This window comes from Accipiter gentilis, chromosome 7, assembly GCF_929443795.1.
Source record: "Accipiter gentilis chromosome 7, bAccGen1.1, whole genome shotgun sequence".
Classification (NCBI taxonomy): domain Eukaryota; kingdom Metazoa; phylum Chordata; class Aves; order Accipitriformes; family Accipitridae; genus Astur; species Astur gentilis.
In genome coordinates this window covers 43041259-43067198 of record NC_064886.1, presented here as the reverse complement: position 1 = coordinate 43067198, position 25940 = coordinate 43041259, and the positions used below count along the sequence as shown (strand labels likewise).

At 48.8% G+C, this 25940-nt stretch overlaps 1 protein-coding gene across 5 annotated transcripts in view; it reads left to right on the top strand.

Moving 5' to 3' along the window:
- ANKRD11 (ankyrin repeat domain containing 11) overlaps positions 1–25940 on the top strand; it is a 159981-nt gene that overhangs the window by 78196 nt on the left and 55845 nt on the right. Inside the window, exon 3 of one of the 5 annotated variants that reach the window (XM_049806427.1) lies at positions 7629–7716. The exons of the other annotated variants lie outside the window; for them this stretch is intronic. The gene's annotated coding sequence lies outside the window, so the exon portion shown is untranslated. The remainder of the gene's footprint in view (positions 1–7628; positions 7717–25940) is intronic. 5 annotated transcript variants of the gene reach the window in all.

The following is a 25940-nucleotide window of genomic DNA, read 5'->3' as shown; positions in this document are numbered from 1 at the left end:
GCTGGGGTTGCTATAGCGAAAGGCTGGAGATGACTTCAGGAGTTTAAATTGGGCCTGTGTGCTGGTAAACAAGGGCTCTGCCTATAGTAGAAGCTGCTGCAGCGTTTAAAGATGTTTGTGTCGGATGGGGTGGGAGGTGGCATGCATTCACTCGCGGGGAGAGCACAAGTGCTTGCACAAGCCTGTCAGACTGAGCGTGCCAGCGGTGTGCCCCGGGAGGACTGGGCAGATGTCGGGGGGCTCGCCATCGGGACGGGGTGATGTGCTATATGTAAGGACAAGAGAAGCTGGAGATACTGGTTGCATTCAGAAATCTGCTACTGATTTTTTGTGAGTGAGCACCAGCCAGTTATTCATGGTGCCTGAATCTCCTCCTCTGCTGGGGTCTGTGCCCTGCTGCTTTAGCCCTCCTGTAGTCCAAACCAACCGGCCAGAGAATACCACTCACTGTAATATCACAGCCACGCTTTTATTGCCCTCTCCTTCTTGACTTCGTTATGTCTTGATCTCTGTAACCTCTTTAACATGTGTAAATACTGAAATGAGATTATCTTTAAAGAGCCCTTTATTAAAGATGTACTGACCTTCCTAATCAGAAGAAATGTTCCCGTAGCTGCTTTTCTCCTTTCATGCATTTCGACAAGTAGCGAGGGCAGAATGGTGAATCATCTCACCAGGACGACAGCTTGGGCTCAAAAGTGGGCAGGTTTCTTCAGACACCACACTAATGTGATGCTCCCTGCACAGCACATGCCCAGCACCTGCGACGCTGGCTGCTCTGCAGCATGGGAAGGTGGGGTTGCTCCCACAGACACATACCTCTTGCTGGGTTTGTGGTTTAAAGCAACTCTAAACCTCCTTAACCTTCAGCTCGGTGGCCCTCAGTGTGGCGAGCACGGTGCTGAGGACCTGCTCTCCTTGGCTGACTCATGACCAAACTTTTTGTGTGAGCAGTTGCAGCCGCAGTCGCTGCGATTTGTGTCCCAGCAGCTGCCGAGGGGTTTGTGCGTGGTGGGCATGGCTGGCCGGTCTCTGGTAGATCAGAAGGCCCTGATGAATATCCTCGTCCCTTCCCATCCCAAACCAGCCCTGGGTTCGAGCAGCTCGAGCTGACGTGGGACCTGCACCCCAGTATTGTGCCGACAGCCCCCGGTTGGTGAGGCCAACCGATGGACCCGGCCACACGGCTTCAGCCCTGCGAACCTCTCACTGGGGAGAGTGTTTTGAAGAAGAGGGAGGATGGTGTATAGCTGAGCAGTCACTGTGGTGGGCTGTCGGTGCAAAGCATTCAACCAGGCGGAGAGGACGTACCTGAATACGGCTCTTAAGCCCTGCACGAGGGGACTTTGGGTTCCTCGAAGAGGGAGAGAAGACCTGCCATAAAAGACCGGTGCCTGAGGGGTGAAACTGCAAATAGTTTGAAGCCTTCTTTCAGTGTGTGCTTTAATGAGAGCTTTAGAGTTATTTGGATCTAGTATTTGTTGCATAGAGCAGGGGCAGGAAAGCAGGCAGTTCCCCAGCAAGGCAGCCGAGGCCCCCGTGCCACCTGAAGAGCAGATGGATGCTGGGCCCCTGCGAACGCGGTGCTGCCCATCCTCGGGTTCTTGGCCCCTCCAGTCAGCATTGGTATTTATCCTGTCCTGGATGGCAGAGCCCTTCCCCTCGGGCCCTGCGGGCAGCCGTGCATACTACTGCCTGGGATCCTGGGTTTCCTTACCGGGATTGCTGGAAACTCCCCACATCCGTGTGCTGTTTATCGCTTTGGAGCCGATCTCTGGATGAGCAGGGTGGTCTTACTGCTTCAGCATCGGTAATTATTGCTGGAGCTGATGAGCCTTTCCTGTACGGTTCTGGTGGAGCCTTTGGTGTGCAAGGATGATCAGAGAGGGTTTATTTTTTTTCCCTGGTAAAATATATTCCAGCTCCAGTTTGTAATGTGGTGAGAGGGGGAGTGAGAGAAGGGAACAACAGCGTTAGCGGATGTAGAAGTAGCTGGAATGAGAAGCTTTTGTGCCATTAATAACAGTCCTGGCTGGCAGCCAAGGCTGGGAGTGTGGGATTAGCCTGAACAATCAAGACTGCAGGATCAAAACAAGGAGGCAGGAACAGCGAGGTCACACTGCTGCCATCTGCGCTGCCGCAGTGGTGGGAGGGAGCGGAAGAGGGGGCTGCGCTGGAGGAGCGATGCCGATAGCGCGGGTGGCGGGGTGCCCGCCACCTCCCCAAAACCGGCCCTGTGCCGCCACCGCCGTGCTCAAGGCCAGGGTCAGGGCTTTGGGCTTCACCTCCCAGCTCTCTGCGGGCACCTTCCCGGTGGCGCTGGCGAGCCCGTGGAGGGGAGGGCGGCTGCAGATCGTCATTTTTAGGAAATGGCTTCTGAAAAACAGAAGCAGCTTGTTGGGGGCTTGGTCGTGCACTTCTGCGCTCCGGACTGAAGAGCTGAACGGCGTTTGTGGCTGTGGGTTTGGGATGGGTGCCTTCGTGCGACAATACCGATAGCCCGCCCCGGCGTTGGCGTCACCGCCGTGCCGTTTGTGAATCCCATCTGGTGACCAGGGGGTGGGGAGAGGTCACCGGACGGATTCGGCTGCAGCTTTGCTGTGGGCAAAGGCAGCCTTGCTCTGTGCCGGGGCACGTGGGGGGTATGGACCTTTCTAGGGGCCGTGTTTGCGAGTTTACATCACCCTTTTAAAAGGAGAGACTTGAGAATTCTGCTGAAAGATGATTTTCGAAGCAGATGGAGGCAAATCTTGTTCTGTTTCGCTCTGGTCTCCGTCAGCTTTTGCTGAAATACCTTCCAAGAGTACCAGAAAGCAAAATGATTTGCATCGTTCACATTGCTTCTCCTCTCCTTTTCCCTCTGACCTAGTAAGTCTTGCTGTCCTGCAAATGTAAATACGAACACTGAAATGCAATAGAAGTAAAGCAGTGTCCCACAAACAGCCTTCCAGCTCTTGCTAAAAATATCTCTGTGCGGTGCAGTAACTCCCAGGCATTCTTTTGTCTGACTGCTTTTGAATTCCCTAATTGAAGTTGGTTGGAGGGCAGTGCACCAGTTTCCTGAATAGCTCAGATGTTGATTTTGAGTTAAAAAACAAGAGCGAAATTGTTTTCCCTTTGTGCAGCCGTGCTTTTATTTACCTCCCCCCCATCTCATTTTTTAATCTCTGTATTTTTACTTGCGATTTTATTTTGTAAGACAACTGCATTAAATACATCTGTGGAGAAGGGGCCCAGGAGGCAGCAAGCAGGAAGACACAGTTTTTGGTACGTGATGCCACGTGCGCGTTGGAGCTGGAGTGCTGCTCCGTCGGAAACGTCCAGGCTGGCGCAGAGATGCGGTGCAAATGGAGCTTAACGTAGTAGGAAGTGTTAATAATGGTTCCTAATTGCCTACTAATAACTAAATCTGTGGAATTTGGCAGCAATTGGGATATAGTTTTCTCTTGCAATCTGTCCGTTCCCTCCAGAAAGAACAAAGTTGCTTCACTGACATACAGCAGCAAATCTTAAATTCACTGAAGGTAACAGGGGAAAGTTTTCCAGATCCCACATGGCCTCCACCCCTCCACAGAGCCTGTGAGGCTGCTTCCCTGGGCAAAAACTGCTGTGACTTGGTCCAGCACTCCAAGATTTAACAGAGGAAGAAGGATAAAATCAGGCTGTTTTCCTCCTTGATGTTTTTGGTTGTGGTTTGGGTTTTTTTTTGGTTGTTTTTTTTTTTTTTTGTTTTTTTGTTTTTTTGTTTTTTAATTTGAACTTGGAAGCAGAGAAACCCAGGCTTGTTTCAAGTGCTCCCGAAAGGCTGCTGGAAGCACCGTGTGTGCGGGCAGCTTGCCCAGCCATGCAGGGATGGGTCCCTGAGTTCTCGTGGGGACAGGGAGGAAAAGTTTGTGACCAGTGATTTGTGATAAGTCACGGCCAATCCAAGAAGCTCCCCAGAATATATCTGTTGGGTAAATGTGATAAACTGCGAGTGCTCAGAGCTCCTCTGTGGCTGGTAAACAAACACAAATGTTGCTTTCACTCGAGCCTCAGTAAATTAAAGGCTTGAAATTTTGATGGAGATTGGAGAGAAGCTGATTTCAGATGCTGCTTCAGGAGCCGGGATTTATTCAGGCTCTCTGTGGTGGGAGACATTTCGTAGCTGCTCAGCAGCAGCAGAAAAACAAGCACAAATTTTTCTGTCTTCAGGGATAACTGCAGTGAAGCATGCGGGGGGAGGGGGAGGGAGGGCTGTGCTGCTCACTGGTACCGAAATACCTCCCCATCCCCCACGCACGTCAACAGGCCCCAAAACTTCCCCGGCATATGGGGCTGGGTGCTGGGTCCTGCACCCGCCTGCGGAGCAGGAGCAGGAATGGGAACCGGTGCCTGCGGCCCCTGGCCTGGGGCACCGTGGGGGAGTCGGGCTCCTCCGGCACTTTCCTTAGAAATGGAGCATCTTCATAGTTCTACACACGCAAAAATAAGACGCCAAACGGGTGTAAGCTGGCAGCCTGCTCTCTGGGTTTTCTGCCTCTCTCACTCTGCCATAACGCAAAACCAGGAAAATGTGTCTGGAGGAGCCTGCGGCATGTATGGGGAAAGCAGCGTCCTACCTGCGGGCACCCCGCTTTTGGGCACAGTGATGGGGGGCCCAGGAGCCAGCTTACCCCCTTGTTTTCCTTGTCCCCCTTCCTGCGGGCAGATGGACTCTATAGATGAGAAACACCCTTGTTGTCAAAAATCTCCCTTCCTCTCTAAAAAGGTGGGTGCCAGCACCTCCTGCTTGCAGGAGAGGTTGGGGCATGGCCAGTGGCGTTGGGCAGGAGCCGTGCCAGAGCCAGGCTGTCGGCACTGGGTCAGGATTGGAGCGCTGCGGTCGCATGCCCTCCTCTTAGCTCCTAAGTTAATGTTTAACCTATTTGTGTATCGGTACCTCAGGTTGTTTGATGTTATGGGGCGCTTTGTATGGCTCTCGACTGTAGGTGAGCAGCCTGTTGGAAGGGTAAGGCTTATCTGCTGCGGAGGAATGTGAAGAATTTCATGGGGAGGAAGATGAGATTTTTCCTTTCCCAGTGGAGGGAAACCAAGTCTGGGTGTGTGACATTGTAATGTTTTATATACATGGGCAGCTCCCTGCTTTGGGAGCCTGTATGTTAAGTTTCTACCTGGCCAAAACGTTTTCGCTCTGACTGTAAACCTTAGAGGGGAGAGTGCTCAAATGGAAAAGTTGACGCAGCCTTATCTGTGGTGCAGCCTCGTTACGATAGAGGAATCCGAGCCCTGGCTTATGTCAGGATTGAAGCTTTCCCCTTTCCTTCCAGCAAACTGCATACCATTGCCTTGGAGCTATTCCTTCATCGGGGGCACATCCTTCAAGGAGCTTAGTTTGGTCAAGAATACAGGTCTGGTTTCATTTTAAATATATATCAAGTTCTTTGATGGCTGTCTCTGCTACCTCCTTGCAGCAGCCCCACATCTTTCGAATGGTGGTCCTTGGAGTGCTGTGGCAATGCCCTCCCAGCAAACAGCAGCATCCCTTCTCTAGAAACTTTAGCCCTTGCCTTCAATGTGCAATTATTCTTGCAGGAGACATTCAGGTCATCCATTCCCCTCGTGCAGCAAGTGACACTTCTACAAATGACTGATGCTTAACATAGTCAAGGGTCACCTTACCCAGCTCTTGGTGCCTAAGGCTTTCATTGCGGCGTGTGTGAACGGTCTTTCAAACTTCCTGCCGGCTCTGCTGCTGGCAGTTCATTAGCAGGGGGAAAAAAAAAAAGCCTGGAACTAAATTTGCCAGCAGTTCCCAGACCCTCTCTCCAGCGCAGTGGAGCCGTCCCATCTCTGCCTGGTGATGTGGGAAGCACCACCGGAGCTCACCGCTCCCCATCCACCGTAACCCTGATAGCTGACCCGAAACGGCGGCTGCGGGGTCAGGCTGACATCTGGCACGCTACTGGCACCGCTGCCAGGAGGGGAGGGAGGTAGAAACGCTGGCTGGAGGGACGGAGCTGGAGGAGGACGGGAAGGGAGGGGGAAGGACAGAGCCAGGAGCTTCTGAAGCTGCGGGGTAAGACATTAAACCAGAGAAAGGGGCAGAATATAATGCTCAGTGATTTTTTGCAAGCGGCCGGCTGCTTCCACAGGATGTCTCAGAGCTAAGGGCAGCGCTTGTTTTCTCGCAAGACACTACAAATAATAAAAATAATGGTTGCAGTTAATTGCCATATATCCATCGTACCTTGGTTTTCATTTGTCTTAAGGCAAGATGCGTTTGCAGATGAATTTTGAAAATAGCTGAGGATCAAATGTTGTTTTTTGTTCTTTGGCACTGAATATTTTGCTCACTGTTCGTGTTCGGTGATGCAGATCTGCGTGTGTGTTCAAAGTCTGTAGCTAATGTTACAATTTCCTTCCTGCTATGAGCTTCTGTTTTCTATGCTCACACCTTTCTGGAAGCCTCCTTTCAGGCTACAATATTCCCTTCTTGGTTTTGTATTAAAGGAATCTTTTTCTGTAAGGGTTGAGAACAATGTTTTCCTTTTAGCTTTAGGTATATAAAGGAATAATACTCTTTTAATCTGCTAAAAAAACAGACCAGTGTTTCAGAAGGCTGAGCCTGCTACAGTGCATTTTGTTGAGGAAAAAACATTTCCCTCAGTGGGGAAGCTTTTGCTGCTGAAGCAGAGGTTAAGGGTTGATGGTGTGCCGTCTTGGTCAAAATCCCATTCCCTGGCTTTCGGGGGGGGAGCGAGGACTCCCTGGCTCCCTGCTTCCATCCCTTACCACCCAGCACGTGGTTTTTGGGATTGGGGTGCGTTGCTGGCATTGCACTGCAGAGATAGGGGGGCTGTCGTGCTCCAGAGATGGGTGGGCTTGGTGCTCGGGACATGGCCTGATGCAGCACGCCGCGAGTCCCACGGCGTAGTCTGGGATGGGGAGGAAGGCTACGGTGCCTGGTTGTTTATGAGATGGCCCGTGTCTGTGCCGAGATTGCCACAAACCGGCTTCCTTTTCTCAGGCGCTCTGAGCGTGTCGTGTCTGCAAATGGGGGCTGATGCTGGTGTACCCTCATAAAGATCTTAATCTGTTCAGATGGGAGTTTATTGCTTTAAAATGGCTTTGATTATTATACGGAAGAATTGTTTACTGGCTGTACATATGCTATGCTGTCTCTGTCCCGTGCTTTGCTAAGAATAGAAACCAAAGCATTACTCTGCGCATCTTACAGCTGTGGCTGTTGAAAAACTGACTTGCCCAAATGTTTGTACGTTTGTGGCTGAGTAGGCAATGGAGCTGAGGTTCAAAACTGCCACTTCTCTGCTCAAACCACTAATCAGCATTGCTTCTCAAAGGACTATAGATAGTGTGTGCAAGCTGATATTACAAAAATAAACTTTTCATAACCTCCCTTTGGTTTCTGTAAATCCCCAGACTTGCAGGTCTGCCCCATTATCTGTGGGCACTCACAAGGCCATTCTCACCATGATGTTCTCACCACTCTATTTAATTGCAAAGAAGCCTTTTGGAGTAGCCTTTAAAAATCCCTATCACCGTTGCACTGTCTTCATTAAATGAATGGGGCTGTTGTACATCTGACAGCTGCCATTTTAATGGTGTGGTATTGTATTTCCTTGCAGGAGGCTCAACCTCACGAGGCAGATTAGGACTGAGAAAATCCAGGTTCCATTAGAAACCATTGGAAATGAGTTCCCAAGTTGTTCTAAGGTAAATCAATAATGCATATAATCTCCCTGGCTGGACTTAGTGACCGAGCCAACAGTTCATTTAACCGCTTTTTTTTTAAAGCACTTTCAGAATCATTCCTGTTGAGATTTACTCCTTGCTCTGAATTCCTGTTGTGAAATTCTCGGGCAGCATTTGTTTTTGAGTGCTGCCAAAACTTTGGTAATTTATTCATCCTTGTGCTTAGGAGGAACTGTAGTTGCTGCTGCAATGGCGAACCTTGCGTCGGTACTGAGGTAGACGCTGAATTCCTGCAAGTTTGGTAGTGGAGGATGCTGGTTGGCTTGCACGCGTCTCTGCTCCCAGACAGGCTGCTCAAACCCCACCTCTAGGTCCTGCGTCCTCACTGATGCTGTGTGAGTCTGATGCTTGGCGTGTTCCTGTCCCCCCTTGCCTTCTTCCAGTCAATGTGTGTAGCTGGGAGCATGCTCCTTGCTGGAGGCAGAAACACATTACTTTGTTTATGACCGTTCTTGAGTGTTCTGTTGCGCCTCCTCTGCTGTTTTGCAGTCTGATCCTGAAAGGAAACAGGAATTCGGTTACAGAATAATCGAATCGAGAAAGATGAATCCTTTTGAGTTGCAGTAACAGGTTTTGCTAATTTCTAACTTATTTGAAAATAGCTTTAATAAGTGAATTGTCCTTTCTCAGAGCAAATATTCCAAACTCACGAATCTTTCAAGCTAAATATGATAAAGGACCACTGTTTTTTCCTCTCCTGTTTAAACCAGTGCTTGAGTGAAGTGAGGAAGATGATTAAGTTCTAAATGAGCACAAGAATGCAGCCAGCTCCAGCAGCTTTCCACACTGGCACTGTTGGGTCGCTCGGCACTACAGGTCTGGTCGGGATCAGGCATGAGCAGGCTGTTGAGTCTGCCGAATTAGCCAGCACACGCGGGACGGTGTTTGTGCGAGCCCTGCTTTGGGCAGGCGGTGGCCAGGCAAGCAATACCCAGTGCTACACAAAGCTTGGAAGGGCAGGGTTGCAAATTATGCCTTTTTTTGAGGCGATTCAATGAATTTTTGTACTAGGTAACTGCTTTGTGTCAAGTGATAGTCATCTTTTTGATTCTGTAGTAGGTGCCTTGCAACAGAGTTTATCATCTCTTGGAAACTCAGCCTTATTTGACAGTACTTGAACTGTCAGATACTAAGATAATGTCTCTTGAACCACTTGAATGGGATAAGACTTGGCTTGATAGAGGGCTGTGGTCTTAGAAAACCTATAATTCCTTCTCCTCCCGCATTGATACTACTATCAGATTTTTCTTTTTAGCTGTGGCAAAGAGAAGATTGAGTTGCTAGAACATGATCTATTTTGATTACTAAAAATCTTAGTGCTGCTAATTTAGTCAGTTAGTACGTTAGGAATGTAGGTTCTGTGTGTTCAAACTGTTCTTGGTTTTTTTACTTAATAAGTTCTCCAGATAGTTGCCATGGAAATAATCCTGGATTCGGAGAGGATGTAAAAGCCCCGAAGATGCTGGTGCGGTGGCAGCAGCACCATGGTGTGCACCCTCCGGGCTCGGCTCCTGGACAAAACTTGGTTTCCCGCGGTGGTGCCAGCTCTAGGATGGGAACTAGCTCCCTGCTCCTGTGGCTGCCCTGGTCCCGCATTTTGGAGTCTTGGGCAGAATTCTCCTGATCTTCATAGTGCAGAAAAGTTGCAGAAAGCACTCATTGCTAGTTTTCACTGGTTGAAGGTTAATTATGGATTTCTATTTCACATTTGCCTGAATCGTGCTGATGTGAAAGGGTTTGGCTGTTGCCTTTGCCTTACCTGAGCCTCTGTGGCTGTGCCGGGTGTCTGCGCCGAATTTGAGGGAATTTCCCCTGCTCTGTTCCTGGACCTCTGGGTGCCACCAGAGGTGCTGTGCCTGCCGTGCCGGATGGTGCCAGGCCCGGCGGTGCCGCAGCAGGAGCCTCTTCTGGGCCCGTTTGTGCCTCAGAACAACGAACCTGCTTCCTCTGGGCCCGTGTTTTCTTTTTCAACAACTTCCTTTTTGTGCAAATGTTGTGTTTTTCATGAAATTGACGTGTGTTGTTTTCAGGCGTGATCATCAGAATTGTTTTGTATGTCTAAACCAAACCTGGGCACTTCTTGTTGCTTGAAATAAAGACAGCCAGTCCTAATCACAGGAAAATTCAGGTGGTTTTCCTGGCTTTGCAAGACTTGAAAAAAGCCTTATCATTTAAGATGGAATTGACTTTAGTTTGAGGCATAGGATGGATATTTGATGCAGTATATGGGTTATGTGAATCCCGTTGGTCAGCGGGATGGGACCACGCACAGGAGCTGCTAAAGCCGCAGCTCATCTTCCTGTACTTGATTTTTGCCAGAGCGATTTCCTAGAGAAGGATCTCTTGCAGGTGACCCTGAAGTAGCTGAAGTTAAAAATTGAATCACCTCAATACAGATTTTGGGCCAAATGAACAGCATGTTTAAAAGTGCATTTCAAAGGTTTGAAAAGTGGTCATGGTAGATTTAACTTAGCGGGAGAATAGTGGAAGAGGTGTGTTGGGTGAGTTGTAGGGGCAAAGCCTTGAGAGCAGCTTTTCTGCCTGGTGGGCCAGTATGACGGGATGCCATCCCTTCCTTGGTGGTGAAATACAGGTGAATCAGACCGTAGCTGTGCGCTTTGAGTTTGTAGCTGAAACAAAAACCTACGAGAGATTTTTCCTTTTTCTTTTTTTTAATTTAATTTTTTTTATTTTCTTTTGTTTTTTTTCTGGAGAGCTGAAGTGCGCTTTCTCCTTCCCCCCTCATATTTACATACATTATTGAATAGCTTTTGCTGTAATACTTAGGAAAATATGCAATGCAGCCTGCCCTTCGTGTGGCATGGTAACAGAGATGGAGAACCCTGTCGCACCACTGACGTCCCACCTTTCACCCCCCTGGAGCCCACTTGCCCTAAAACGCTCCGTGTTTCGGTCATCCCAGTGACCGGGGGAGTCTCAAACACAGATTTTCAAAAGCCAAGTCAGCACCTTAACAAAGATTATTGAGACCCCAGCAGCTCGCAGTGAGAGCCCACCTTCTTGTTCCAGCTTGGGGAGGGACAAACCCAACCAACAGCCCTGCATCCTTTTACACTGCTCTGGGTGTATTAAATTAGCGAGCAGAGTGACAGCTGGGCAGGAGGCTGGGAACAATGCAGATAAAGTTAGCTTTCAGCGACGTGACCCTCTCCAGGCTGCGCGCCAGAAGACTATAAATAATTGATAGGAGCAACCACCCTCGCCAGCACGCTAATGTACAGCGCGGTTCATACAGCGAGCGGAGCTGCATTACCCATTACATCACCGCTGCTCTCAGCCTGGGCTCTCCTATCAGCAATGTAATTTTACTGCTTTTAAATAATAAATTGCACTGGGAGTTGAAATACTCCTTCGCCCCATTCAAGCCTACTAGGGTGTGCAACTACACAAATGAATTTTACATATGGTAAAATAAATTTTGTATCAAGCTAAAAAAAATTTCTCACAGGAGGAGTTTAGCCCCACCATCTCGCCAAATATTGGTAAGAGGGGTTTAGGGTATCAAAGGCAGCCGGTTCCAGCTAGTGACTTTTGATCTGGCTCGGTATCTGGAATGATTTTGAAGCTCGACTTGGGGTCATTGGCCTGAGTTCATGGGTGGTTTCAGGGGGTAAAGTTCTCTGGTGTTGCAAGTCAGAAAAATCCCCTTGGCTGTGGCCGTTTCCGGGAGCGGAAGGCGTGCGAGCGGCATGCATGAGCTCTTCGGTCCCGCAGAGTGGGAGCTTTCACTTTCAACGGCTGTAGTTTTTAAGCAGTGAAAAAATCTTGATGTAACCCAAAACCTGATTTCTTTCCCCTAGGTCTTTAGATAAGCTCTGTAACCTTTGCTTATCCACACATTTGTGTGGAAAAGTTAAAATGCACTTTGACTATTCCAGGCTCTGGGGATGGGGAGGGACAGGGGCGTCTCTGTGCATGTGGGGACACTTTTTGGTGGACCCTTGCAGCTTTTTATGCTTATTTGTGTGGGTCTCCAAGGATTTTGAAAATACGATTTTTAAAAAAATCATATAACTGCTACACTAGAATATGCAAGCATCAAAAACTGTCCAGAAATTGGACAGATTGTGGTACTCCATTCCTTTTAAGTTGGTGGCGAGTAAATGGAGAAACCAAACCGGAGAGCAATCAGCTGTTAGTAGGGAAGAAACGAGTGAGATTATGGAGAAGCGCGGAGCACGGACCTGTGGTGTGTGACCAGAGCAGGCTGGCAGCAGCAGGACACGAAGGTGAAAGATGCTGAGGAGCAGGCGCTAAGGATGATGCAACTTCAGCCGGTGGGACACGATGTGTGGCCGAAGGTGCTGTGTGTGGTGGGAGGGTGGGCTTGGCTGGGTCTTGTTCACATCCAGCATTGCTGAGGTGGGCACTGATCTAGTTGCAGGAGTGAGTACAGCGAAACACAACGTACAGGGGTGTTCAGTGTCGTGCAGCAAAACAGTAGCTGGGCAAGGAAGAGGGCCGCCGGCCGGACAGTGCTCCCAGGAGCTGTGCTGGCAGGCAGGCTCTCGGACATGGTAATTTAAGTACAACCAGCCTTGTTTATAGGAGAAATAAAATGCCGGAGTGGTATCATAGGAGGCGGCTTAATTTGTTGAAAGAAGATAAGAAACAGATTTTGGTTAAGGGTATGATTCAAGGTAAGATTCAAACCATGTTTTGACGTTATAGAGCACTAGGACCAGGGGCTTGCATCTGGATGTAAAATTCTTCTGTGATCCCTCACAAAAAATCCTCTGCTTTGCTCAACACTTGAGTATGAAGTAGGTGTTTGGGACCCTCTTCCAGGACACATCTGTCCTACGTGTGTATCTTACAAGTCTCAAAATCTGTGCAGGGTTGTTGTGAAAATGGTGACTTTCACACCTTCTAGAGCAAGACTTAAAGTTTATTATTTTCAAATCAGGAAGTGAGCAATGTCGCAGAGCTACATAAGAAAGCATAAGCTGCTTATGGTGGATTAAAATGACTGACCATTTAGCTATGCAATTAGATGGGGAGATGGTGTGATAAATCATGAGTAACTAGCTTACCTGTCCCATGATGTTGTTTATCTCCGGGCACGTGTGCACCAGTTTCCATAGGGCGTTTGAGCATTTGCTTTTAAAGGCATAAGTCTTTGAAAAGAGGGTGAATGTATGTGCTCTTTGTACAGTTTTCTGATGTTTCTTAGCTATCCTTGAACATCAAGCTTGCCTTACGTTTAAACTGTAGCTCTTTCCAGAAGCGTCCAGGTGTGCGTCACCAAATTGGGCAGGCAGCTGTGCTGCTGCAGGGGAGCAGGACTGCCGGGGGCAGGCAGCAGCCGCAGCTCCTGCTCGGAGGTGAGGTGGCTTGCTTTTCCCAGGGAGGGTCCTGGGTTCCTCTGGCACGAGGCCACGGGCTGCAAGGCCTGCGAGGATGCTGGCACCAGTGGTTTTGTGCCCTTCTTGAAGTGAGACAGCCAGTCTCTTGTCCGCCTCCCACTGATACTGTAAGAGCGAGTGCAGCACCCCCAAGCTGCCCTGCAGTGGGAGCTAGTGGGAGGCAGGACAAGGCCATAGGGAAGGAAGGTGTTTTCCAGGGGTGCTGAGCTGCATCAGCATCTCGGTGTTGCACGTGCTTCTGACAGGACCTTGTGGTTATCAGGCAAAAGGCTTCAGATGGCAAGGTGATCTTTGTTGCCTCCAGCTGTGGAGCGTGTACATCCCTGCAGAGGTTTGAGGTGTAATTGGCTTAGATTTGCAAGCAGTCTGGACATAGGAAAGCTTTTATAGGGCAGTAATGTATAAAATATTTTAAACTGTCTGTTGGTCCTGCCAGATGGTTGGGTTCCAGGGTGATCTGACTACCTGGCAGCTCTGTGGTGGGTCAGTCCCTGCTAAGGCAGCCATCCATCCGGTGCATCGCTCCTGTGAGGTCCTGAGTCCCAGGACCAGTGATTCAGCGATGGCGGGTTTGCTTCTTCCCACCCCAAGAACTCTGTCTTACCTTCCCCCAGCTCAGCAGTGTCTCCTTTACCGCTTGCAGATGTACAGCTTAGCAAAAGCATGCAAAATGCTTTTAAGATTTCGGCCAGCTCCAGTTTGGAGAGCTGGCTGATCGGAGATGTGATGCTTGTATGGGAAACCAGCTCAGCCTGTGTGAGATACTGTTCAGCATGTCTCTTTCATAACAACGTGGCTGTTTGAATTGATGATTTTCTTGGGTGATGGTGACAGGTCACTTTGTGGCCAGACAGGAGCCCGCCCCTGCAGATGTGCTGGCTGTACCTGGGGGACGGCGGTTCTAATGCTGAAATAGCAGTCCAGAATTTTAGCGTCTCTCTGAAGATTTGACTCTGAAAGCTCTGAGGTACGCAGACTGTGATACAAGCTACGGAGAGGGACTTCCAAAAAAATGAAACTGGTAATGAAGATGCCAAACAGACATCCTAGAGATCTGCTGAGGGCAGACTGCTAGCCTAAGCCTCTGCTCGTGCAAGCAGAAGAAAGGCAGAAAGTAGGAGATGCTGCTGCACCTCCTTGTGTGGGACGTCCATCAGCGGGGTCCTGGGCTGGCTGACCCCTGCCTGCACGGTCCCCTTCTCCCCCCGTGGTTCTCAGAAACTTCATCCTTCCCCTGCATCTCACCTTACCGAGCGCTCGGGAAAGGGGCTTTGCTATTCTTAGCATCTCAGCAGAAGTGCTGCCGCTCCAGCGAGACGCACACAGGAGCCTTTGATAAAAGGAGCAGGGGAGTAACCATGGCAGTCTCGCTGAAACTGGTAACCATGGATTACAGAAATTAAAGGCATAAAGCAAAGAGCAGGATTATCTTTGGCGTGGTTTTCTAGTGAACAGAAGGCACTACCCAACTTCCACATTTAGGTGAGGCACTGTAAATTACCTGTAGTTAAAAAATAATGCTAATTAAATTCAAATGTAATAACGATTAACACTGCTGATCTCAATTCACTGAATTTCCTTGCAACTCTAATTGACAGAGAAAAAAACCCAACCCAACCCTATACAGAAGAAAGGAGGGGGAATTTCTTGCTTCTGGCTCTGTGCTGCGTCCTTCTTCTGATGCAGCTGTCAAGTTTGCATTTTCCGTTTCCCTAGCCTTATTATTTTTTATTTTTAATGCAGGGCACTTCACAAATAAGAAAATAAGACGAGCTTGATTTGCCGGTACCTTTGCAGGCGAGCGTGCTGCGGGCAGGGTGCCTCGTGGGCCGGTATCCGCGGAGCTGGCCTGAAGCACTGCCCGTGCTGCACCCAAGGGACCTCGCCGACTGCGTGGCAGACAGGGACAGCACGTGGTGAGCGCCAGTGCCGAGCCCACCCCGGCACCCCAAACCTCCCCAGCACCTTCCTCGCCTTGATGTGGAAGACAGTCTGCGCTTCTCTTCTCTTAATCGTCCGGAGGCAAGGGCGAAGGAGACGGGTGGCTTTGTGCTGCAGGAGCAGCGTTCCTCAGGTCCGCTTAGCATGCAAGCTGTGTTCTTTGCACAGCAAATTTTGCTTTCAAGTTCAGCGAGTGCTAAGACTCTGCGTAAATGGGCCTGCTAAAGATATTTTTTGACATTTGAAAATCCTATTAAGCCCGTTTCTCCCCTCTCCTCTCCCTCCCTCCCAGCATGCCAGCTTAACATGGAGGAACTGCAAAGGTTTCTTTAGCCAGCCGGGTCACATCCTGCACAACAGACCTCAGAAATATGGGTCACAACGAAATGAGGAAAACAAAAAGTATATTGTCCTCGCGTCTTACGCTGATGGCTGATTGAGGGACTCCCTAAACGGACAGTTTAAGATCTTAATGAGGTACCAAACATGAGGTAATTCAGAATATGCCCCTTTCATGCTGTCTGCTTGCCAGCACGGCCTTCCAGAAATGGGTTCCTCCTCTGTGTTCATGCCTGATGCTGCTTTAACTCTTCTTTACCAAGGGCATGGGCCTGGCAGCATGTCCTTGAAGCGGAGTTTGCCACAGTTCCTGTTCACAGTTCCTGCATGAGTCAGTGATAAAGCCCATGAGCACATTGTTTATTTTCTTCTTTACAAATAATTCTCCTAAGTTGAGGTTATTACTCATTGGCTTTAAACACAGGGTTGTAGGTTGGAGTGGGTCTCCTTTAGCCTTACTTCATGCTGGTGGGGGGGTTATGCACAGATTTTTCTCCAGGTTTTTTAAAATTAAATTTGAAGAAGGATTTCTATTAAATCCTCATTTCTGGGAAATTCCTGAAACAGAGAGTAGCCTGCAGTGGGACAATCACCAGTTGTGCTGGTAGGTGTGTAATTACACAGGTTTTGGGGAGCGGGGATGCAAACAAGTTTGCATACATTGAATTACAGGCGGTGTTTTAATAGTATGTTTTTTAGGTCTTGGCTTTAATCCAGAATTTTTTCGTGCTATTATCCTCTATTTACAGCTTTCAGAAATCAGCTGATGTCACTGCACATATGTTTAGAGCCGTTGCTAAGGTGATTAGCTCCAGAATTCAACGCCTACGCAGTCCTGATGAAAGGCTGAGAAACTGCTCGGCAGCGTCTGTTCAGAGCAGTGCATTGTCGGTTTGAACTATTAAGAGCCATAAAACAATATTACCCAATTTTAGGGTAAATACGTTGGCCTTGACTGATAATCATGCACCAGGTTTTACAGGAACAGAGGCTTTATCTGGCATGTTTAACTAAGTCTGAGAACATTTTTCACTGAGAAAGCATTTAAAATTACCCGGTTCCTAATTTCCATGAGCCTGCGCAGTGTTAGTGCATTCAGGGTTTTCTCTGCCTGCCGGCTTGGGAGGCAGAAGGTGGCAATCCAGGGGCAGGACTGCCGTCTCATAGATGTCTAATGTCTGTCCCATTGCTCAGTAAAACTTGCTGAGCACGCAGAGCAAAACCATGGACTGCAGCCTGAGTGTATTTCCTTTGCAGCCAAAGAGTTGCCCAATCTCCTGTTCAGTGGTCACCCGCTCACATTAAACTGGGAACTGTCCCGAGACCATCACAGTGACCAGGACGCACAAGACCGTACGTCTTGCCACTTTCTTTTTGGCTGAACAGAAATCCCTCCTGCGAGGAGATGGTCACCTGCCACCTCAATTTCCAGGTTTTCAGTTTCAGGTATCCAGCTTGCAAGGAGCGATGTGCTCCAACAGAAGGACCCTATTTCTAGTGGGAGTCTGTCCTCTCTAATAGAAAGTAATTTACCTTCCTCTCCCCTTTTAGAGAATGGTATCAAGTTGCCTTTACTGGCAGGTCTGGGATCCTGTTACCTGCCAGGCTCCTGCTTTCAGTGCAGCAGAAGAATAGCTTTTATTCATGGCAGAGAAGCCACGAAATACAATAAAGTTGCCCACAGCCTGCAACAAGAACGGGCTACCAGATTACATTTTAAGAGCGTTATAGGTGAAAACTCCTTTTTGGTTTAAGTCGGTCCATGAAATATGTATGAAATATCTTCTTTCCAGTCCAAGGTACTTCAGTGTCCTTTAAAAAAATTTTTTTAAGAAATCTACCATTTAAACTGTCAAAAGATGTGGATATGTATATGTATTTTTTTCCCCAGTTATCTAGTACACACTAAGTATCTTAAATGATAACAAACATTTTCTTCCCAGGGAGCTCACTGTTGTCCCACTGATTATTTTTTTTCTTTCTCTTTTTTTAAAGGATACTGACTAAGGCTTGACCTAGTTTGGCTGTCATCATACCGTGAAACAGTGCAAATGTTCACCTAACATAGCTACCTATATTTTTGTTCTATAAGCTATGCAAAGATAGCCACAGACAGCAAAAAGCTGTGTGTGAGTAGCAGTGCATCGTGTGGTTTTGCAAGCACCAGGGCTGAAAACAGGGTTTTGCTCATTCCCTTCCCTGGTCGCTCCATCGGGGGCTCACTCCGGCTGCAGGCGGAGGTTGGACTTGGTTAGTGGCAAGGGAGGTGTTCATCTACAGAAGTAAAACCTCATTTACAGCTCCCGTCCCCAACCTGAACGACGAGGTTTGGTTGATGGAACGGGTGTGCTGGCACCGCCGTGGGAAGCACATCCCTGGGTTAGCTAATTTTAGTATAAAATATAAATTGTGTTAATTACTGACTGTGAGAGAAACACTTGGATCAGGGGTGTGCAAAGGCACTTGCATCACCCGAAATGTGTTTGTTCGTTTGCAGGGTGAAGCGGGGTCTGTCGCATTGGCCGTACGGCTGCACGCCGGCACCCCTTCACTCTTGCCCAGGCTGCCGGCCGCTCGCAGGGTGCTGCCGTGTGCTGGGGACAGCGGGGGGACCTTCCCTGGAGGGGGTCCCCCGTTGCCTGCCCAAACTGGTCCATGCACAGCCCATTGAATGTTCCCCTTCCTCCTTGAATGCACTCGCTCCCGTGATTTCTGGCATCACCTTTTTTTTTTCTTCTTCTTTTTTTTTTTTTTTTTTTCCCCTTCCTTCCAAGAAGTGGCTTGTTTTGGATGAATTGGCTGGGGATGGTTGCAGTCTCGCTGCGTGGATTCCCACATGCGGGGTCCGTACCAATCCCCTCGGAGGTTTCTGATGAAGAAGGAGAGCAAATAGGCTGATGAAGCTCATCATCCTTCCACTGAGCCTGGCTCCCGAACTGTCTTTGGGCCCCTTCCCTGCTCCTCCTCCTCCCCCAGCTTTCCTGTCCTGGGCTACAAAGATGTTCCCAGGGCTTGGGGAGGGTGAATAGAAGTTGCATAACCCAGCTCCCGCTCCATGGGGCCGAGAGGCCAGGAACAAAACCCAGATTACGGCCTTTCTCTGCAGAGTTGAAGGGGCCGGGGGGACATTGATATGCAGATCCTATGTGTCGGGGCACCGTGGCGGCATTGTTTTGAAATGTCCACATGTAGGGTTCATGAAGCGATAAAGAAAAGAAACTAAGTGAAATATTCTGTGGTGGAGTGTGGTACGGGAAATGCTGCGGTGATGTAGCAATTTTCTAATACAACCGTATTTCCAGGAGGCCTTGACTACTAAATTGCACTGTTTATAGAAAATTTTCACGCTTTCCCAACCTTCTAATTTTCTGGGGTTCATTTCAAGTGGATTTTTTTTTTTTGCTAGGCTCTCTTTTTGCAAGAATGACATTAAGAATTTGGAAGTGATGTTTGGGTGACTTTCGTTCTGCTGTCCTGGGGCCAGGCTAATGTGCACAGAAGCAGCCGGAGGATTGGTCGTTACCCAATGCCTTTTAAACAAGATGCTCGTGCTTTGCCCTCTCTTGAGAACAGCACAGCATCGTTCGAGTGCACCCAGCTCCTTCTGCACACCTCTCAACTTCTGGCAGAGCAAGTGGCTTTCCAAGGGGCTGCCTGTATTGAGCAGCTCGGATAAGTATCTGTTTGTGACCTGCTGGTCCAATAATGCTCGTTGTGATATAGGAATGGCAGCGTGTGTACAGTATACTGTAGGAAAATGCTTTCTAGACCAAAACTGGGTGTGAGCTGCAGGAGCTGGAGCTCGTCTCGTAACTCTCCAGAGGAAAAAATGCTCTAAACCACAAGGAAAGTTGGTGGGCTTGGTCGGGCCGGCCCATCTGCTCTCGGCAAGTTACTTGCTTGGAGTTTGCTACTTTGATGTTCTTGTTTCCTCGCACAATGAGTCCCTGCTAACAAAGTGCTTGAGAAACCTTGCAACAACACAGCAGCCGGCTTGCTGGGAGGACCGGCAGAGCATCTGCGCCCTCCATCCACCTAAGCTGCTCTTGCAGCTGTGTGCCTGTGGACGGGTTCTGCTGGGGCTGCCTGCCAGCCGTGGGCTAACACTGAAGGCAAGAGCTTGAAGGCTCAGTAAAATTGAAAAAGAGCTGCTTTTTTTTTTTTTTTTTTTCTCTTTAAATGACACATTGAGATGTGTTAGTGTAGCATGAGTAGCTGACCTGCCTGCTGCTCCTCTTAGTGTTGCCTCTGCAGGTACATGGGAGCATGTTGTGTTTTGTACCTGTAGCAGTCCTGGGCTCAGTGATGAGCAAAGGTTTAAAAAGAGGATTGAAGCAATGAGCGGCTGGAAGGTGGGTCGGGAAGAGTCCCAGGTACACATAGCATGTGAATTTACTGCTGACTCCTCTGGGGAAAAAGAGACGGCACCTGGACAGTAGGTTGCAGACATAGAGCCGAGTAGGTTTTGAAACCCAGGAGGTGAGTTCTGTGGGCTGGCTTTGGGAGCAAGGGTCTTGGGCAGGGGAAGCACTGTCCTGTCTCTTTGGTTTGGTTCAGCTGCTTGGGAGCGCAGGACCCCCGGTGAGGGCGGCCGGCTGCGGCAGGGCTGCGAGAGCAGCTTCCAGGGTGGGCTCCTTGCTCGTCTGGCTGGTGGAGTTCAGGGGCACTGCATGGACGCTCCTGGAGGCTGTTGATCAGCGGTGGCCATAGAAAAGCTAAAGAAACAACGAATAGCTGAGGTTTTATCTTAGTACGTAAGAGTTTTAGGAACTGTACCTTAAATAAACGAACCAGCAAGCCAACTCGTAACTCCCAAGTGGCATTGCACGTTTTGCTTTAGTGGAGAAATCTGTGGTTTCTTCCCTGCTTTGGAAGGAGCACAGGCATTCCTTGAATGGAAAGGTCTGCCCTTATCAGTGCTGCTGTGCCAGTTGTGTTCCTGACATCTACAGAAAGAGGGAAAGGTTGCACTTGTTTCGCCATTTCTAGAGAAGTCTTTTGTCTTGCTTTCAGCCTGGCCTCTTCGAAGAGCACTGGGCTCTCTTCTGTCATCATCTTAAACCCGCTCCCATGTTGGGGTATTTAATAACTCCTGGAGTTCCCGGCCTATTGGCGTGCGTCTTCTGTGGCGTGGGTGCAAGTGGGGATTTGCACATGTGTGGGGTGCGTAGCCGTGCACACCCTCCTGAAGATTTGAGCTTTTATTCTGGGAATCCAAATATAGTTCCATGTGATCAAGTGCTCACGAAGAAATCAAGTAATCCATACTTGGGACAAGTCCAGGGCTTAAAATTCTTAATAGCCTTGTTCCAGGGCTCTGCAGCATGTGCTGTGCTGAATACGTTTTGAGAGTCAAGGTCCTTGCTTCTGATGGTTTAATTTGGAGAATGAGTATCACTTAATAGTAGCATTTTATTACATTCGTTTCACTCTTACTTTTCAAAGAATTCTTCTGATGCATTCAAGCTCCTGCCCTTTGGATGCTAATGGACTTCTGCTGAGATTTTGTTTTTGTTATTACGTAGCACCAGGGCTCCCATTTGCAGGGGCTTGGTATGAAGAATGCTCTGCCCTGAGACAATGCCTCCATTCACGGGCCCTGATACAATGGGGGTGGAACAGTTATAATGTAAATTAGTATGCAAAGCCCTATCCTAATCAATGCGTTTTGCTCAGTGTCTGTGCACTGCGTGTACCACTCCTGCAAAGTGCTGAGTTGTTCCTTCTGCACAGCCAGACCGTCCTGCACATTTCAGTGCTAAAATAAATGTGTTCCTGAATCAGTTTTTAGAACGCAAGAAAAAATACCCAGTTCACATCTTAGCAAGAGTGGAGCATCTGCAAAAATCGTGGTAGATGGAGACCAGCTCTATGTGATGTCCGCAGCTATTTTTGCCTGTTCTTTTTGAAGTAAAAACCACGACAAATAACGGTTGGTCCTTGCCTCCTACATCTGTGTGGACTGCTGGAGCAGAGGGACAGCGCAATGCTGGCGGATGGGGAGAGCAAAAGGCGCTCCCCTGAGACAAGGCGAGTTCACCACCCCAGCACTGCACAGTACCGGTGTCTTTATGTGCGATATTGCTCATCTTCCCAAGAGCTGCAGGTAAGCATTAACCTGCAGCAGATTATTTTTGCATATATTCTTTTAGTCCATGCATGTGGTCCCTTGTTACTGACAGTCACAAACATCTTAGCAGCTACACAGCAGATGTTTTGTTTGATGGAGTGATAACGGTGCTGTTTTGTCCTAGCCTGAAGTTAAGAATGGCTTTTAAATGCACTTCTGGCAATACAGTTGTGCAATTTAAAATGTAAGAAAATCAGGAGTTTTTGGACTGACCTGCACATATCCAGCAGGCTGAAACTTTAACTTTCCTCGTCTATAACCAATGAAGTAATTGAGCCTGAGCAGGGGAAAACCTGGCAGAGGATCTGCAGCTGTTTGGGTGGCGATGGTTGAGGAAAGGGAATCATCCAAAGGTCCGGACTGAAGCAGCTCAGGGAGAAGCTGAAAGGTCAGGATCCTTTGGCATCTGCATGCGTGCTCCCGGTTTTCTGAGTGCCATGGTGCTCTCATCGCCCAAAGCCAGCCCACAAACCTGCCTGTGTAACAAATTCTTGCTGTTCAACGATAGCCAGGCCTTGAGAGAGTGTTTTGGCTGGTGTTTCTGCATTGCTGTAGCAGGACAACATTGTGCATTGGAGGAATTTGCAGAAGCTTGTACCAGAGGAGCTGTAAGTAGAAGCTGTGCGTGAAGTAAGCGTAAAATCCCAGAATTTATAGCAACTTTTGCAAAGTGTCATCATTGAGAGACTGGAACAAAGCTCTGATGCGCTGGGTAATATCTGTATCTTTTATGAAAGCAGTGTATGGTTCTCCATTTGTTCCTTTGATAACACCTTTTGATCTAATGCCGGAGTAAATTAATCCATCACAAGATGGGGAACAGAGACTCAGTTAAATCCTTGCAGAAATAAGGAAAAAAGGCTAATGGGGGAGCATCTTCTGCATGGTTCTAGCCAGGCAGAATTGGTTTGTTTGTCCAAAGGTTAAGCCTGCAATCCGGGGGAGGATACCAAATTCATTTAATTCACTCTCATTCATCTAGCAGGGGGCCAACGTAGCCACATTTTGCTGTAACTCCAATACTAAATATCTCATGTATCCCGATACCATGCTGGGTGCGTGGTGTAGGCGCAGCCTAGGCATCCTGCACGGGCTCAGAGCGGCGGTGAAGCACTGCCCCTCTTACCGGGGTCAGTTCGTGCGCAGCCCCGGTGCATCACGGCACAGCGTGGCACCCGGCAGTGCAGCGTGGCACTCGCATCTCGTGCAACGTCCCTGTACCACCGGAGCTGCCGGGTTGCCCGTCGGCCGTGGTGCTAGGTCCCACAGGGCAGGCACGTGGCCGCCAGGTGCAGCAGCTCTGGTCCTGCAGGACGTATTAGTTGAGGCTGGGCGCTACGTGGAAATAGCTCTCCTGTTTCTGTGTCAAAACTGGCTCTGGAGTGGCATGGCCGCGCTGGTGCAGCACCGCACCCTGGCTACAGCCCCGAGCTGGCTCGTCTTTGCGCCATGGATAATCTCAGCTTGGATAATCTGGCTTCGAAGAGCTGGGAGCCGGTGGCATTAGTGAACCTCCGGGCCCAGAAAAGCGTGGAGGTTGAGGGAATGACCTGGTGGTGCCCAGAGCATCTGCTGGAGAGGGCCGGAGGGGTGAAGCGAGGGGTGCCGGAGGCGGCTGAGATGTACCATTGCTTGCAAAAAAATACCAAGATTGAGAAACACATGGTTTGACCTTATACCCTCTGCTTGGTACCTAAAGTGAACAATTATGCTTTGTGTTGCAAAAGCCATTTTTAATCTCTCTCAATCTCAGCCACGAGGCTCTAAGGTGAAGGGGTTTATAGAGACCAAAATGAATCGGGCCCATCCCCTTCGGCACCGGGAGGTCGCCACCGAGTGATGTAGTCCTGGAATAGCTGGCCTGTGTGAGCCGATGTGCCCGGGTGGCCCTGGGTAAGGTCTAAAACACGAGTCCTGTGGCTGGGACAGGAGGCTCCAGAAATCTCTCTCTGGTGTCTCGTGGTATAGTGCAGCAGCCAGTGGTGGAGTACCACTGGATGGTTTTGTTAGCGAGTGGCATTTAAGCCAGTTGTAGCTGATGTCTGGCCTTAAGGAGGCTTGTCACCCGTGCTATTTTCTGTGAAGGCTTGTTTGACCTCTGTCAAGTGACAAATTAGCCGGGCAGTGTGGGTTGGAGACCTGGCCCTTGAGTCCCACCACACTGAGCTACCTCCGTGAGCTGCAGCTCTTGTAAGCATCAATACCTTGATGGTGTCCATGCACTAAGCCTGGGAGTACGACAGGGTCTCAGAGCTGTGTCGAGGTGGTGCTGGAGCATGCTGTCGCCATCCTGCCTCTCCAGCTGCCAAGAAAAATAAGTCCAGGAGCTGACACAGTTCAGAGGAACTCTACTGCAGAGGGATTTTCAACCCAAATGGGCTCCGTGATTCAGCTCAGGGGATGGCCCCAAAAATGATTGCACTTGATGGAATGACATGGCATTCATGGTGGCTTCAGCCAGCGGTTCTGACAAAAGCAACACTCAGCAAGCAAAGCTGTGAGTGCCCACTGCGGCACAGGGCTGAGTCGATCGGCGGCGGGCGGCGGTAACGGCGATTTCGGTCACCCACATGCCTATTGATCTGGTGTTAATTCAGGACGCGGTTTAGGGAACTGCTGCTGGATGTTGGCAGTGGCTTTTTGTTTTGGCTGTGCCACAGGCAGCCACCCCTCGTTGCTGCCTGCTGCGCCGTGGTGTGCAGGCATGTCAGAGGGACACCGGGCTGGCAGCAGAACTGGACATAAAAAATGGCAAAAACGTTTTCGAGCCAGATAAATTCCTTGATCTACTTGGTAGTGAGCAGTTACATTGGAATCGCTGATGGAAAGCTGGAGAAGCCATAGCGATGTTTCCTGAAAAACAGTGTAAACCACTATTTCACTGGAAAGCAGATAATTGTTAAGAAAATAGTATAGGAAGTCATTAGAAAAGCTGAAAAGCGTATTGAAAACTTGCAGCGTTGCTGAAGGAATTGAATATTGCAGTCAGGTCCCCGGGCAGGGACTCTGGTAGAAGCACAGATCAGGCTGGAGGAGGCATGTGCAGTTTAAAGCAGATGAATGAGAGATGGCTTGGGTCATGTCCTCATGTGAAACGAATAAGTAAATTATGTGGGTCTGACCTTTACTAGGTGTCATGATACTGTTTGCAGCCTGTGCTCTTGTGTAATGGCCCATTCACCGTGATCAGCAAACTTAACTCTGCAGTAAGATTATCTTTTTAAAGTTTTTAAGGCTTCTTAATGGACATAGGTTTACAGGGTAGCCATCAGAGGTGAGTAGTAGAGAAAGCATGACAACAGTTCAGTTGTTTTTGGCCTTTTATTTTATGGGAGAATTTAGCACTGAAAAATGTAAAGCCTATGGAACTCAAAACTAGAAAATTTCAGAGTAGCAAGGAGTTTTAGGGTTTGCTAAAACGAATAAATAATACCACTTTTTATAAAACCTTGCCAAGTATAATTTCTACGCAGGGGCTACATTCAGCTGTACTTCCGAACCTGAGCCTGCCCTGCCCACTTGAGAAGGAACTGCATTTCAGAGCATGTTGTAGGGTAATTGCCCCTAGAGTTTTCCTTGCCATTTGTCTCTTGGACTTCGTGCAAGCATTTCCCTTGCTGTCGTTGCATAGAAGGTGGGTTTGGAGGGAACACCAGTCAGTGAAACTCCCCTGTGTGCTGCAGGCCAGGCTGTGGGAGCTGCTGGGAATGGGGAGGGCTGGAGATGTTTCCCAGAGCACACCAACCCCAGCGGATTAGCTGCTGCAGCACAGCAGTTCGGTGCAATGGGGTAGAGATAGACTTTACCCATATAGTACTGAGGTGTTAACATGTTCCCTTGAATTTTAAATCAATTGCTTCATATGCAGGCTTGGTTGTGACTCACACCTTTAGGCTGATGGCAGCAGCAGAGTGTTTAACTTGCGCTAAAATGAGGACAAAACTCGGCCTAAGACTTGAGTCACATGTTAAAGATGCAAAAGAATAAGGATGGCCCATCAGAACTGGAAACAGGTGCCTTCTAACATTAGAAAGTCAGAAAATTGCTCTCTTCATGGCATAAGGGTCTTGCCTCTGCGCTCTGTGAAATGTTTAGTTTGCCTTTGAAATGGAAGAGAGTGGAAATGGTATTGTGGATGATCTTTGATTCCACATTGACTTAGAGATAGAAAACCATACTGCTGATTTTTTTTTTTTTTTTTAAAAAAAGGGCAAGCTGGATTAAACGTGCTGGTTAAAGCTGTTCTTGTAAAACCATGTGGCCACTTATGGGGTGGGGAGGTACAGAGCAGTAATGGGAAATCTGTTTCGGGAGGTCTGAGGGGAAGCCGAGAAAGGAGAGAGTAAAACACAAACCCAGAAAGCTAGTGCCAAAGGAATGGGTGACTT